General features: G+C 40.2%; 1 long non-coding RNA gene across 5 annotated transcripts in view; it reads right to left on the minus strand.

Moving 5' to 3' along the window:
• Positions 1–8,657: 8,657 nt before the first annotated feature.
• The window catches only part of LOC123021566, a 255,000-nt gene continuing 246,441 nt past the window's right edge, over positions 8,658–17,216 (minus strand). For all 5 annotated transcript variants that reach the window (XR_006414343.1, XR_006414345.1, XR_006414342.1 and 2 more), the window contains one exon: positions 8,658–16,543. This is a non-coding gene — a long non-coding RNA (uncharacterized LOC123021566). The remainder of the gene's footprint in view (positions 16,544–17,216) is intronic.

A 17,216-nucleotide genomic window follows, 5' to 3' on the forward strand; every position in this document is an offset into this window, starting at 1 on the left:
TTATTAGCATTTTCATTATTAGCATTTCCCATTTAGACTTCTATAATCACTTCAAAAAGAAGCAGTGTGTCTTTGGGGAACATGTAGATATCCTGAACGTTTAATAACAGTAATAATAGTTGAAGAACAAGGAATTTCAGCAAATGACACTTGTTATAAAGATGATAAAGGCTGTACCAGCTTAAATCCCATTTTCTGCCCATTTGTTAAAGCTACATGCGTCCTGAACTCCTTCCATGTCATATTTAGGGTAAACTGATGAGAACACCAATTCAAGCACACATCAGCATGATGTCTGTGACACATGTAAGAAGCAGCAAATAAGCATCAGAAATGTTTTGTCATCAAGAACTTGAAAATATAACATATTCCAAGATGCTAACTGAATACATACCAATCAAAAAAGGGAAAAATGAACTCAACTTTTACTGTTCTAAGGGTTAAAAGTGGAATTGTGTAGGTACACACTCATGTGGTTACGCTGTTCAGCCATCTGATGTGGCATGATCATAATCATACAAAAATACACATTCTTCCATTTTAGTCATATAGAACTTCCCTTATTATAATTAGACTTTTCATCAATAAAGTCAGCTCTGCTTTACTGAAGCTCATGATCACACATATTTACCCCTTTATCAGACTTCTATGAAAAATGAGCTTTACACATCACAAAAGAGCAGAATAATTAGAAATGTATCAAATATGTTTCTCTGGCCTTATTCTTTCCTTAAGGGGATAAAATAACACCATGAGATTAGCTCAAATGATAACGTGCTCCCTTCATGCAGTTTCCTATGTTAGATAAAAAAGCCATCCAATATTTTCATTTTTTTTAAAAATATGGGAAATGACAGAATTGTTAATTAGCAGATTTGATTATGTATATCCCTTTTTAGATGTACAAGCCATATTTTTCTAAAGAGGCAAGTGCTGACAGGAGTTTCAGATGTCTCCTTAAACTTCCTAAAATCTTGTCAAATTTATAATTACATTTAGAAATTAGTTGGATTTGAAATTTGCCCACACATATATATTCTCTCTCTCTCTCTCTCTCTCTCTCTCTCACACACACACACACACACACACACTCACACACACACACACACTCACTGACTCACTCAGAGCAAGGAAAGTATGACCTCTGCCCAGTTATGTGACACTACTCATTGCAAATATGGCTGCATTTGCATGGTCACTGGGATACATGTGCTCATCTTCTCTCCTACATGCTCTCCTTTAATGTTTTTATTAATAGTGGAATATCCATAGTATCTACCTACCTACCTACTTATCATCTAATCTTCTATACCACCCAAAAACATGCTGGGTCATTTAGAACAATCCATTAGGATATAATCTAAACTACACCATTATAAAAACATTACTAGGGGGAAAAGTTGCAATGCAAATTTTAAAAACACATTTAAGGTTCATATAATATCCTAATAAGCTAAAACCTGTTTGAACCTGATTAAATAGCTAACTTAATCTCAGTAAACTAATTAAATCCCCTGCAGTAGAGGACAGTCTTAACCTGGTGGTAGAGAACAATCTTAACTTCAGTTGTGCCTTGCTTACAAACCAAGACCAGGAAGCTGGGGGTTGGACCTGATTTGCATGCAAGCAGAGATCCTCAGGTAGAGAAGACCCAGATTATATTGTGAAATGAGTGAATGTCTTGTTTTGTTGATTATATGTAAGCCATTCTAGAAGCCTTTTTGCCTGAAAAGAGATAAAAATATTCTGAATAGATGCAAGTTCAAACATCAATATCCCATCCATGTGTGACTGCTATTAGAAAACACTTAGCTGATAGTGAATTCAGCATTGAGCGGTTGTATAGTTAATGTGACTGTTGCCAGAACAAACTAGTTATTGCACTTTTAGCAAAGAAAATCTCAAAACTCCAAGGGAAAACCAGGGAACACACAATGATTAAGTGTGTCCCTTACATTGATATGCAATTGCTATGAAAAAGAGCCTTTAACTGCCATGTATGTTATCTCTGCACATGTGTTTCTGCATATATTTAGAACATCTTTAGCTATTTTACATTTAGCAATTGCAGAAGGCTAAAAATCATCTCATCCCTTAAGGGAAACTTAGATAGACTTTCTTTAAAACTGAATGGGAAAAGGTTAGTTTCTGCCTAACAGGAGAACACGTCATCTTCTGATATGAGCAGAATCTCACTTATTCAAATACAGAAGTGTATATTTACAGTTGTGAAATAAGCAGCTGTAATAGTGAAGGAGCTAGAGAGGAAATTTCTCTCTAGACAACGCTGCTAAGAGTAGTCCAGTTTCTCTACAGTGAATCTGCTTTGGCAATTAGGACAATAACTGGTCTCAAGGCTAGTTAATTATGGGTAGCTCATTCCTAACTTCCCCACATTTGGATGACAGTACTCTTTCCTTTTGAAACCTAACTACTTGAAAGGGAGGAAAAATCATAGCACCTTTGGTGAAGGTCGAGTGCAAGCAAGAATATGCAGGCAGTTTGGCAGATCCCTGCTGATCCCTCTCATTTCAGCTGTAGCATCAAGTTATTTTCCAAGGAGATCTGTGAACTTCTGCTATGCCAATCCTGCTCCATTTCAGTTAAATCTAACTTCCAAAATACAGCGTTAGATAAGAATAGGATGCTATGAATGAACATTCCATTCCTGATCAATGCTCAGGTGCTGCTGAATGTAGACATCCTAAGCCACCCTGTGAATAAACCACAGTGGGTTGTTTGCTGAACAACCCACAGTATACCCTATAGACAATTGTGCTTACCATGCCTCTTTCTTCAGCTTGTATCCCAGGGTCCTTCACTACGGCACCACTCTCCTCCTCCCTGCTATGATCACAAATTCTTTTGGTTCATTGCCATTTCTTTAAAGAGCCTCAGAAAAGCACAATTGGGGTTATTGCTTTTCCTTTGAAAGTTTTGCATTTAAAATATGACTGCTGTTCTTTTGCAAGAGTGCATTAAGAGCTGCCCAATATGTATAGTATTGCCTGGTTAATCTCTTTTCTGTTTCAGTTGTCAAAGGAAGCAAGCGAAGTGCAACAAGCAAGGTGAAATTGTATATGGTTTTTGCACAAGCTTGGCTATCAATGGAAAAGCACCAGTAAAAGGGGAACAAGCAAACTTGACCGGAGATAATATAACCCCTTAGTGGTCTGTTCTTTTGGCTTCTAAGTGTTGAACTTACTGCCCACCACCTTTTCAACATTTCCCCAAATCCAGAGTTACTGTAGAAAGGAGAGATTAACTTCTTGCTTCTTTTTGAAGAGTCACTTTGGGTGCACACATTTCCCCTCCACTGATTGCACAACCATCAAAATTCCATATATTTGTTTTATTTTAAGAATTGTCCAGCAACTGCTGGAATTGCAACAGTAAGGACTCTGAAAAGAAGTTGCAAAATGTGGGGGAAACCAATATCTCCTTCTTTATGCAGTTGTTGCAGACTTGAGTGTTTATCATGAAAATAAATAGCAGGGAGGTTAGCTGCCTTTGCTGATTGGTTCTATAGTCATTCCTGAAAATTCACAATTAAGGCACCTTGCTGGGTTTGGATGATGCAACAATCCATCATGGGCCAGGACAACTGTGAAAACAAGCAGTGATTTCTCAGAATGGCCCGTCTGGGGAAAAAACACCCTGCACAAGCCATGACTCACCATGAGGAAGTTACCCGAGAAGGAAAGAAACAGTCCTAAAGCCATCCTTCCCACATGCAAGTACTATGTCTAGATTGAGGCTGGATCACTTCCTAAATTTCAAAGAGCAGGCATTTTTCAAAGCCCCAAATCTTTCAAACTTTTTGAAAAGCCAAAGACAATAAATCAAAATGCAAACCTTTTGCATTTTAGATATACCAAAGAAAAGGTCATCAATGTCAGCTGAGGCCTGCAATTCACTGGTACAAAAAACGTTCAAAGCACATTTTCTTTGTAACCTTAAAAACAGGTTTTGTTTTTGTTTGTTTTGTTTTAAACAAAGGGATTGGGACAATTATGGTTTTAGCATAGTTTATCCTTTGGCAGGCACAGCTAGAGGCTAACTCTGCCTATGTTTAGATAGCACTGTCCACACAAGGCTTCCTTAGGCAACGATTGGATTTGGACAACATGCTGATGCTTGTCATGAGTCATTTCACTGTAGAACAGCCTGTGGGTTGTGTGCAGGTTATTTAACCCTCACATAACTATGCTCATCCAATCTGCATGACAACCCTGAGATGGGGCTGCATATTTAAAATGAAAGTCAAACGTATGCTGCTGCTTTTGACAGTTGTGTCATGTGAACAGTCTGATTGCGCACAAACTTCTCTTAGAACCAGAACATACTTACTGTAAGAGTATCAAGAAATGTAAAATATTTTTTCTAACCCTAAAAGAAAAGATATACCCTTCATTACCAGTGCAAAACACAAAACAAAAAACATATGCATTCCTTACTTTGGGATACAATCACCATTGCACATTGCATAAGAAGGTCATACACCTATTTATGAGTGAAGGTTCTTGCACTGATGAAGGCATCAAGGCATGGCTGAAGGGAGAGAAATGTAAACAGAAAGTGAACCTGAATTCAATGGCAGCTCTGCTATGGGAGCAGCAGCATTAGAATTTGACAAATAACTGTGTCAGATATGAATGTGCAGGTATTTGTTTTGAACAGAGAGCTGATCCTGAACATTTAAATATGCTCTGTGCATACATACATTTACCAAAAACTTTCAGAGGAATCCATCATTCATCTATAATCCTTTTTAAAACTATAACATAACAATGGTGTATTTTCAGACCATTGCCTTACTATATCAAGAGAGCTAGAATGTACATTGATTCTTAGGAGAAAAAATAAAATCAACATAAACATTGGAGTATAACTGTATCTGAAGCAAAATCTAAGCAGGAAGCCTTTAAGAAGTTGGCTTCTCCAAATCCAAAGCTACTTTGACACAAAGACTGGATTCATGCACTCAGATAAGGAAAAACACCCCTGGAGGGAGAGTTTCTCTATGCCCCACATGCCAGTTACACACTGCCTTTTTTCCAAAATTACCCACACTGGATGTACATTGATATGTCATCTGAACCTTACAAGGGTTGATGGCAGGCAAGGCTTCCAAGCCCCTCTGGAATCCGAGAGTAAACCATGGTTTACAAGATGGTTTGGAAGCCACCTACCTTGCCAGGTTTAGACAACATAGCAACTTGTGTTGTGTACAGGTAATTGTGGAAATGAGACAATGTACAACTGGTGGGTGTAGGGCTAAGAAAAGAAATGGCTACTGCTTCTTTTTCTTCCCTGATTGTGTGAACCTGAGCAGAGAAGATAGAATTATTAAACCAAATGCTTCTTTAGGTTGTTGCAGTCTTTAACCTCATTCTTAGTTCGAAGAAGTGAACAAAAATAGATAAATTTATATGGTGTGGCTGGCAGTTCTGTAGCTTAGTCTGACACAAAGAAAGGTGAAAGCAGACATTCAGTTTATTTGGGAATTATGAAAGGTTAGGTTTTCCATCTAAATGCTGCCCTCTACCATACGGATTGGTAATTTTGTAAGGTGTGTTACTGCAGCTTTTTTCATCACATTTCTGGTCTGTGGTGCCCTCAGCCTTCCTAAGTTTTGTGCCCTTCAAATATTTTGCTCTTCTACTCCCCTTAGCTCCAGCCAGGATTGCTAATTGACAGGTATGATGGGAATTGTAGTCCAAAATACCTGGAGGGAACCAGATTGGGCTAGATGCATGACTGTGACTAGCACCTCTAGTTCCAATCATCCTTCATGTTTTGCTGAGGTAGCTAGCTCAAATACCACAAGTTGCCCATCCCTACTAACCACAGGAAGGAATATATTTGAGAATGTACAAGTTGGCCCTAAAAGCTGGATTGAGATTTAATTACACTTTGAGTAGACCTACTGAAATCAATGAGATTTCACTAACAAACGTATCACTGATTCCAGTGTATCAGCTCTAAATATGACTAATTCTGGACCCAAACCAATGTTAATTAGACTGTAGTTGCTTGACTCTAAGCAATCCTAAGTACAATCTAAGCAAGGTTAAGAACTCTGAATAAAACAGCAGAATGCAACATGTTCATACTAACCACCTCTGTTACTCCACAAGAAAATAGGGAGAGACACAATACTTGTCCCTTGTCCATTTTAAGCTCAAACCAACTCAAAAAGTTGAACTTATTTCAGCTTTTGACAAGCTGAAATGCAGCAGGGAATAATTTATTCAAGTAAGGAATTCCGATTTTTCATCACTTTGAAACTAAGCTCCAGGACAGTCCTTTGAATTAGCCTTGGAAACTCTTAAAGACTGACATTCAGCTTAATTTGAAACAGTTTTGCCTCAACACATCCTGCATTGTTCAAGACTTTACAGAGTACAGAAGGGGAGGGAGTAGAGACTGCTTTGATGGTCCTAACAACTCAAGATGAATATAAGCATGATTTCTAAACATTAAAATTGGAAACATTTAAATAAAGAATGGGAACTATGCCAAATGAAAAGTGGATCTGTGCTTCCCCCCCCCCTTTGGAAAATTTCATATCTAGACTTGTTTGGAAGAGGTTTTGTTTTGATTTGATTTGAAGAGCTTGAAGAAGAGTACAATGGACACAAGGGAAATGGGTGTGCTATGGAGCACCTGTCTTTCAAGTCCAATTCCTCCTTCCATTTTGGTGGCAGGGTTAGGGTTAGGGTATTGTATACTGATTAGCAAAAGTCGTGTGAATGCTCACAGCTGAGATAGCTTTTGAAAGGAGGTGAAAGGAAGATCCCATTTCCCTTTTACTTTACTCCTTTCTTCTCCCACTATCTGCCTTCCAGTGTGTTTTGTGCTCCCCTTTCCCATGCCGCAAAACCAGATCACATAATACTGCTATTGCCACCTATTTTCCTCTTGACTGGGCACAAAAATATTGGAGATGGCTTCAGCTTTCTCTAGCATGTGCTATTCTAAAGAAAACAAATCAGGTTTTAGAGGCATTGCCAACTATTGTTAATACTCTTGTCCAAAGGAAGGAAAAAGTTAGCAGCGCAGTGGTGGAAATGGGAAAAAACACAGTGCAGGTATGAGGGGTGTGAGGGTGGCTTATGGCAACTTTCGCTTCAAGCTGCCTCTTAGCTCTCATGTACATAAAGCACTTTATGCACACATGTGCACAGACAAGTGCCTAAATGGAAAACCCCCTGAATGGAATTCCTTTTATGTGAAGCCCTAGCTTGCAGAATTGTATTGTAATTCAATTGCCTTTTATGCGTCTATCATCTTTAACATGATCAGTCTTTTCAAAACACCACCCCTTCTAAGTGACCTTCAGTATCAACAGTCTTTTGTATGTACTTTAAGTAAGCTTGTATAAGTACTTTAGGAAAAAATGTAGGTGACTGATTTGGCTCTTACATTTTTTAATCCCAACCTCTTGCTTGTACCCTTTGGCATCTGGCAGTCTTCCTGGCTGCTCCTGCATCAGCAGCTTTCTTTAAACATGTGATTCTACTTTAGCAAAGGCTTTTAAGCAGCCTCCAGGGCTGTTGGACTCTGTCTTCCATCATCCCCAGCTGGAAAAGCACATGAGCATGCTGGCTGCAGACAGTGGGAAATGTAGTCCAATACGTCTGGAAGGCACCGAGTTGTGGCTTCTGCAAAGAATATGGGCCATGTAAGGGCAGGGAGTTCTGTAACACGGTGATGACTTGTTCTTATTTAAATCAATACCATTTTTTTAGTTAGTGGATTACAAATCCTATACATCTGCCCAGCACAGTACATGGACATGACCCATTAATAACACCTTTGGGCAAAATCCACAGGTACTGAAAGCCAGATAAGGTCTTTCTAGAAAGCACTTAGGCTCTGTTTAGAAAACTATATTCTTTTTGGGGAAAGACCGCTATGCAATACCTTGTTGCATGATAAAAAACCTAAGAGCAATCCTGAAGGATCAGATTAAAGGGCCACCTAGTTCAACATTCTGTTCCATTGGCCAGTCAATAATCTGTTGGAAGCCCAGAAGTAGCAGTGCTCTCCTTAATGGACTCAGCAGCAACTGATTTCAGAGGCGTGCTATACCTCCAGTAAGAGAGCAAATGCATAGCCATTTTGATTAGTAGACTTATTTTTATAAATTTGTCCAAACCCCTTTTCAAGCCATTCAAGTTGTTAAGCATTGTTACATCTTGCGGCAGCAATTTCAGACTATGTGAAGAAGTGTGTCCTTTTGTCAATTAGGCACACACATATTAAAGAAACAAGAATGTACTCTTGTTTGATCTTAGAGCTCTCTGTGGTAACAGTCAATAAAACATAAACTAAAGCATGACATATAGTCAAGGCTGAATTTGGTTATGTAAAGAACAAGCCATTAGAATTTTTGTGATCAAAGCCAGCTCCTTGAGTTGTGCCTGGAAAACTAGTGAGCCAACCCAGATCCTAAAAGCTGGTGTAAAATGTACGGAGGGACTTCTCAGGCTGTACCAGCTGAGCTTCTAAACAGTAATCCAGAATGATATTTAGGATTTCTGCAAAATCAGTTCTAGATATTTTTGTAGGCTGCAGGTATAGCTAAAACTCAATGAGAATTGGTTTCTCTTGTTTGAGCATTAGAAAAAATGCAGACTTTTAAACTCCAATTTTAGTTACTGTAAAATCCACATGCCATAATCTTTGTGAAACAACTTCACACCAGAAGAGCAAAATGTTTAAAAAGACATCTGCATAGCACAAGTTACAGGATCATTTCACATCTAGCATTGGAAAAAAGCCCCTGAAGTCAAGAAGTCAACATGCCTAGGAATTAACAGCAAGGCCAATTCACGTGGTATGTAGCTGACACAGCAGCTGCCATTCAACTTACATTTTTCAGAAATTTTAAGAAATGGGGAAAACATTTTAAACATATTTCAAATCCAACAGGTTTTGTATCCTCTTTCCCTCAAGATACACTACAGAAAAGTAAGTACCATTTGTTTCACTTGCTGAAGTCACTGATTTGTACTCTGCAATTGCTTTTGTGATGGGATGTGAAATGTTATACTTCATTTTGCACATGTTCAGGATTTGAGCAATAAGTACTTGCTTTTTTAAAACCACACCTATGAAATTCTGAGCTTCATCTCATAAGAACTTACTGTTTTACTGATCAATGAGAAAATAATAATCACCTACAATGTCATTATCAATTTTGTTTAGTATTGGCCCCATCCTCTTACTTTCCTGCTAAGAATAAAAAAGGTTGTCAATAGATATTAGGCAAATAAATAAATTAAATCATGTTTAAATGTAAAATCTCAGAGGCAAAGGTGGCTTCCCAAAGCTCTTCATTATCTCTGCAGAACAGTTTTTGTAGCCACAGTTTTTTTTTAATTTGCCACTATGTAAAGTCTTCAGCATGCAGTAAACACACACACACTCATACACACGGGGGGAACCTTCATCTTTCAGTTTACACTGTTTCAGCACATGCCTTTTCATTGAGAGAAATTGCAAAATGATCAATATCACAATTTCTTACATCTGTTTTCCAGTCTACAGAGCAGCAGCTACAATTTCAATGAAAAAAATCAGGTTTGCAAATAAATTTACTCTTATATGAAACCATTCAAATAAAAACAGAAAGACAGTACATACACACACACACACACACACACACACACACACACACACACAGTTCTTACAGCATCCATCATAAAAACACACTAGAGCTGTATGCTGAAGCTGAATCAGCAAGGGCCAAATAAAATCCAGAAAACCTACATTTCTATAAGTGTGTGTGGGGGCGGGGTTGTGGGGGGGTTGACTTATAAAAAAGGGAAGAAAAAGACCCTAGTATTCCCCCCACTTTTCTTATCTGATGCGATTTGCAGCAGTGCAAGTAAGTTATTGTTCCAATGCTATGGTGTAACTAAGCTTATTGGTTATCATTACACACACTAGAGTACACTGTAACTTTTATTGTGACTTCCAAGCCTTCAGGTCTTCCAGTTTGCTTTGTAATTAGCTACCTCAGGGAAATGAAAAGGTCATTAAGGAACATAAACATACACATTTTTGCTCCCAATACAGTGATTGATCCAGGATGCCATTAATTTCCCTGTCTGATAAACCTCAATGGCCCAACAGTATCAAGGTTTGCTTCTGTTTCCTCCCACATCCAGTCACATAATTGCCTTCTGCAGAAGTCAATAGCAGAGTTCCAGGAAGAAAAGGTAGAGAATTCCCAGTAAAGGGGACCAGGCCTCTCTGGCTGCTTGGCAAATCTGCAGGACCACAGACATAGCTGTAATCATACAGATGGCAGATGCAAGCAATGTTAACTGTAGAGAAAAGGGCACAGTCTTCTCGTCTCCATGTACTGCAATCTGGTGGCCTGTCCAGTGACCTTAGTGAAATTTCATTAAATCTTACTCATAGTCTGCAAATATTGGTAAGGTTCAGGCTGACAAGGGAAGCCTGAGATCTATTAATGACACACACACAATGTTTCACTTACACTTTGGCTGGGACCATCACCTTATGTGGGGCTGGGAAGGAATTCTTCCTGTCTGGTGATCCTACATTTTTGTTTCCATGAGGTTTAGGCTGGGGGGAGAGAGTGAGCATGTGATTTGCATTAGTTTAATGGATTACCTGATTAAATCATTTGAAGCAATTTTCCCTGTTAACATCATTATACTATTTGCTGGCTTTCTGACCATGGCCCATTGTGGGAAAGGTTAGACAGGATGACTGCAACATGCGCTATGTGGTGCTGCCCCTTCAAGAGTATTGGGACACTGCAGCTTGTACGAAATGCTACAGGCAAATTGCCTTCTGGCTTCTGTAACAATATTACACTGGTCCTACATCAGTTGCATTGGCTTCCAGTCAGATCCAAGTCATGTTACTGCATGTTATTCATGCATGCGCTTTCTCTATAAAGCCTTAAACAGCTTATGGCTAGGATGTCTGAAACACCACCTCTGCCATATGAATCTGTCCATTGTTTACAATCTATACCCACACGGCCACAAATGTAAGAGGCTACATTGGTGGGAATATGGGACAATGCTATCACAGATTTGTCTAGCAGCATTATATTGGCTTCGCCATTGCTTAATATCTGGTGGGTGGTAAAGACATTTCTCCCCTGTTCACATTTTTGACTTTGAAAGGCTGATAGCTGGTTTTACTCATTTCAAGGTTTTCAGTGCTCTGCGTTCAATGCTTGTTATTCTTTAAATCATTTTAACATTGTTCTCAACACCCCTTGAAAGCTTTAATTAGTAACTTAAGGAGGACTTGCAGAAATGTCTTGCCGCAAATTGCTCAGCCGAAAAGCTTTCTAGTGTCTTCCAGTGCAAGCTGAGATGAGACACTGTGTGTGCTCAGAGTGCACACTTCTGTATTTAGAATACCTTGGCTTAATGGCAAGTTAGCATAAAGATGCACAGAGGAAGTCATGTTCCCCATGGCTCCTATCATGGCTCTTGACTCAAAATCATGTTGAAGAGGACTCTGAACCCAACAAGACATGAGTCCTCCTTTCCAGATTGAACTTTTGGCACCCCTTCAAGCACCTTCTAGCCCAAGAACTTGCTCTCCTCTCAGCCTTAAATTTCCAAGGGTAGCTCTCTGAAAACCTTTCAGGTCCCACAGCCAATGACACTTGAGGCAGCAAAAATGAGCACAAAATTGTGTTTTGTGAATGCATGTGTGTGTGCAATTCCTTCTCCACCTGAAATCAGCTCTGACTTTTTGCTGGCAATTCTGAGCCCTCTGCAAGGCCAAAAATACAATCCACATTCTGTAATGATTTTTCAAGGATAGTTCCTTCTTTTCTTTTTAATGTTGGGTTCTTTTGTTGTTGCAACCACAATGTCACTTAGAAAGAATAGTAGTTCTTTAATCAGAAAAAGCAGGTATATACATGGAGAAGCAGACAGCCAGAAAAGCCTTTTTAATTTTCAAACTGTATAATTGAACTGCATAAAGCAATAAATGTTGATTTGGAATTTGTCAAGGAAGTCTCAAGACTGTTTTAATGTTTGACTGATTGCCTCCTCATTTCATTTACTAACTTTTGCTACAAGCTTTTATAATCTTGCATTTTGTTATAAAAAGTCTGTAATGTATCACAAAATCAGACATAGATAAGCTGTAAAGGGGGAACAGGGGGATAAAAAATAACCTTCCATATATACACCATTTACACTTACACACACACTCCCTACCCTGTAACTAAGTATCTTCCAATGTGAACATTTAAAGATGTCTTTAAATCCAGAGACAATGGAAAATGCATTAAATGGACTGGAATCTGCAGAGGATGCATCTAAAATAAAGGTATGCTTGTAGCCATCAGATCCCCATCTAAGCTCAGTTTTAAATGCAACATTGCAGAAATTCCATGTGTCTTTCTGCATTAAGAGAGAAATCACAGTATTAATAGAGTAACACTAAACATAACTAAGGATTTTATCATGTAAGAAAAGCTGCCATACGAAGCTGCCTTCAAAACTCAGCACCCCACTTATTTTTTTTGTTTCTTAAAAACAACAGCGACAACGACAAAAAAAATCAGCACAGAGGAACAATACAGACAGACCCACCCCAAACACACTTTTGTTCTCCTTTAAAGCAAAAGAGATTGGAGAAATGCCTGTCTCAAAATGCTGCTGTGCAAAGCAGAGGAGAAAGCAGTTCTCCTACACAAAACATTTTGTGATCTTAAATAACTCTCTGTAGTATCATTTCAGAGACCAAAATAGTACAAGATTTTGCCTTTCTCTGAACAGGAAAAAAATGGGTCAAAGAATAAGCAGTCTTTTTTGCTCCTTCTTTCTATGTTTCCAGAAAGAGAAATAAGGGAGATAAATCTACATAATACTGAACTGAATCTCTTTAATTCCAGTCAGCTTTTATCATTCAATCACAGAGACTGCATGTGGAAAAATTCATGCTAATTCCCCCTAGCAACAGCAGCAGCCTATCAGGAAGCTGCATGCACCACGCCGCTGCCTGCCAGCCAGCCAGCAAGAATAACTCTAAGTAGGTCAGGCCTGTATTTCTAAAAATGCCACGGTCTAGTAACCCCACTGTCCCGTCTGTCAGCCCTGCCCCATAATAACCTCAATTGCCTGGCGACACAATGACATACTACCCTGATACAGCGCAATCAAATCGGGCTAAATTATTCTGCTGCAAGCATGGCTGTTGGATGGAGGACCCGGCGAGGGGCTGCTTTAATCAGGCAGCCATTCGTGGCGACTGACATTTCACTCTACAGAGGGGTCCCGCATTAAAGACCAGCTGTTTCGGCTCCTGCACACAGACCCGACAAAATCCTTCCACCCGAATGGGTGCACGGTATAAGCCTTTTCTGGATCCTAACATGCGATACACATTGGTCACCCTAGTTGCAGGCGTGGCAGAACATCAGCTTTTGTGACGTTCAAGTAATTAAAGTATGTTTAAACTGCATCACATGTGATACAAAAGAGCTATTGGCTTCATGTAATGCACAGACCTCTCCTCCAAACAAACACGCATTTTCCCAGCCCAAAATATACATGTTTGCACAATGCAGTCTATTTTGGGCATATTATTAAGGAGCTAAATAAACAAGAGCTGAACTGAGGCTGACATCTGCAGGGAATCTGGGAAACCAAAAGAGGCTCTGAGCAATTTGAGCAGCAAAGAACAGAAGTAGAAAAACACAAACCACACGTTGCAAAGGCTTGCGGATGAAAGCCAGGAAAGAGCTGCATGAAAGGCGCCTGGAAAAGGCAAATCACAGATTAGGCGCCTCCCACGTCCTCATCCCGGCTTGCATGTGGCAGGACTGCAAATGCAGATCTAAAACAGACTATGTCCCAGTCAGGCTCAGCTCCTGAAATGTTACCAAGAAAGCTTTGCAGGATTTGCTTTGGCATTAAGGTGCTGTACAGAATTCATCAAATCTGACCCCATCTCCACCGTGAAACAGAAACAGCTTACTATATGCTACAGCTATATCACACTACTCCCAGAGAGCACAGAAAAACAGCAACAGAATCCGAGACTTTCTAACTCGGTAAGAAAATGCAGTTTCTGCATTTTCTTTGCATGAAAACATCCCTTCCACACTTGCCCTTTTCGCCTTAATTTGCAGCTATGATGTGTCATGTCAGGCGGCTGTGTGTGTGCTAAATGAGCCTGAAAAAGTAAAGGCATTTGCTAAGAGCAATCAGTCTGCACATTTTTAAAAGTTCATACATTTTGTTCTGAAACTCTGCCCCCACCCTCATTCACTTCCACAGGCAACTTGCTAAATCAGCCCACAACTATGCAGAACTCAGCAAGCCCCATGCCATGTAATCCATGCATTTCTGATTGATGAACACAGCATAGTCATTAATCCATTCGCCCTTGTTTGAACCAAGCTTGATAACTAGGTTATGACTATCTTCCTCACTTTGTGGCATGCATCACAGTTATTCTTGGAAAGATATGGTTGCTGATGTAACCATGATCTGCTAATTACAAGCTGCTGACTTTTTGCTGGTCGATGAGTAACGGGAGTGTCTCCCTCTCTCTTCCTCCCCCTCCCCCCCAGCTCTCTCCTCTTAAAATTCCTGAGTCTGAGCTGGAACCATCATGTATCCGGAAGAGGTGTAGCTCCCCTGCAGAGCACAATGTATTTTCCTAATTCCACTTTTCCACGTTAAAGCAAACAGGAAGTGGCATTTCTTCACCAACTGGCCCAGATATAATCTAACAGACAGTATTTCTTTAGTAATAAATTGTTTCAGGTGATCTCGCTGTGACTATGAGAAATCCCCCTGGATACACTCCTACTTTCTGGCTTTGAGCACACATGTGTGCATGTATGCATATGCCAAATAGGCAGCTGGTGAAAAACAAATAAATAAAATCTCTCAAGCTTCCTGTATTTACCTGCATCATGGGTTTTCTTTCAATTAATCTGGCCCATTACACAGATAGGACCATGCAGCAGGGTCCGCATTCTTAAATATGTTTGCCCCTATGCTATCCTGCTTTTCTTTAAAGGGGAGAGAAAGCAAATCCTATTTCTTCCCCACCCAGCTGCCCCTGGCTGCATGCAATAGCAGAAATTTATGCCACCAATGAACATGTTAGAACATTTCCGTGCTGAAATGAGCACTGTGCTTTTTTCCCTTTTAAGCGGGACTCTGATCTCTCTTTTTAAAAGAAAAATACAAGCTAACATCAAAATACATTAACAGTGCAAATACAGTGCTGTTTTCATCTTGGTGGAACATCGAGGCATCTGAAAATGAGGAGTTGTCAGCTGGGCTACAAAAGTCATCTGGGAAAATTTATTTTGATTAGACTGACCACACTTCTATTTACAGTATAGATTTTTTTTTCCTCCCTGTAGACTAAGTACAGCTGTGTTTATAAAGATTTAAAATAAAAAAACTCCCACAGTTCCTCCCTGGACCATACCGAAGAGGCAGTGCTTCAAGGTGTTAAGGGGGGTGGGGAGAGAGATTTTCCAGAATCTTGTCTGCAAATGTGTCTGTTTCAAACAAGGCAGCCGCTTATTCCAGAAAAGCATGTATATAGTATGTAACTGAAAATACACACAACCAAGCCTGATTCAGCAGCCTGACAGATTTCCTATGCATTCCTGAATCAGAGACCTTTCTATCTCATTGCACGTATGTAGAAATACAGACATACATTCATAGTATACACTTCTCTTTTCCCCCACAGGGTGTTTGTGTCTTTCCAGCCACATGCACCTTTCGTTTCCTCTGTAACCGCATTAGGGAGTGCTCAGACTACAACTCAGAGTCCCTCTATCCAGTCATGGTTCCAAAAATTATGCCATCATCATTGCTGGAATGAGCAGACCCAGAATCAGACAATCAATCGGTACGCAGCCTTTCTTCTTTCTTGTCATTTGCTGACTTGTTCCTTTCCACTCCTTTCCTCCCATGGCTGTTGCCTGACAGGCACACCAAGCAGATGCTTTATTTATCCGTCTCCATCACAGTCTCCTCTGAGGTGAAGCACTGCATCACCTTGCCTTTCCTCATAATAATCCCTTTGAGCAGCAGTGGTTGGATTTTTCCTCCTGACGCCTTTTCCATGCATCCTGCATTGCTGTCGATGCCCAGACTGGATACACCAGGCTACCTGGCACAGTCCTTCTTTAAACGTTTGCTCCCCAAACCTTTAACTCACATTTTTACCCTCTGGGGGGAAAGAAAAATAAATCTTACATCAGACGTGTCTTCTTTTCCAGCAGCAGCAGCAACAAAATGCACTGCCCAGATTTCACCGTGCCTTTTCAGGAGCGTGCCGATGAGTAATTCTCCCATAGTACAAGCCAGGTTGAAACGCAGGCAGGCAGTGGTAACCCCAGCAGCAGCAGCAACCACCCAGGTAAGTGGGGGAAGCAGGATATGCCGAAAGTGGTGCAGCGTCATCGCTCTGAGAGAAGGCAAAATCGCTCCTTCCAAACAGCGTGGCTCGAATCCTGCAGGAAGTAAAGAGCAGGAGTGCCCCCCTCCCCACCCCCCAAAACGGAGAGTTAAAACGGAATCACCATAAATCAAGCCACGAACAATACAACTTTATTTCTGTCATTTTGGATTTTGATTTCTGCACTGTGCACTGTGACTGTCCAGGAGCTCTCTTTTCCAAACTGCAACAAGCCCAGCATTGCATGAGGAATCACATGACCCTCTGGCAGCCAGATGCTGAAATGGTCAACTATTTCATGGAAGCAACAGCAGGATCAACAAATACTACTCTTGAGCCAACAAACGCTCCTCTCGGGTAGCTATGAAGACATTTCCCTTAAGCGAGCATTATACACGTATATCCTTCTGTGCACAGGATCATATTTGCACCTTCGCTTGTACATGCTGGTGCTAATGTAAGGAGATATCAAGGATGCTGTTCCACAGACACTAGCTGGATGGCAGTAATATTACTTCTTGCTGTATTATTCAAAGCTGATTCCACTTAAGCAAATTCCTGAAAAGCAGGAACCATGTCTCTGTAGCCTGAAACTGCTGTTGGGGGGTGGGGGGGGGGAATCCCAGCACCATTATCTCTCCCTGCAATCTCTATTTGAAACTGCATTCTTAATAATTTATTTCTGACAAATAAGACCTTCACCTAGGCTGTTCCTTTCCCATATTTCCATCACATGCTGGATTCATTATGTAGGTAAG

Source organism: Varanus komodoensis, unplaced genomic scaffold (assembly GCF_004798865.1).
Source record: "Varanus komodoensis strain SLA01 unplaced genomic scaffold, ASM479886v1 scaffold17, whole genome shotgun sequence".
Classification (NCBI taxonomy): Eukaryota; Metazoa; Chordata; class Lepidosauria; order Squamata; family Varanidae; genus Varanus; species Varanus komodoensis.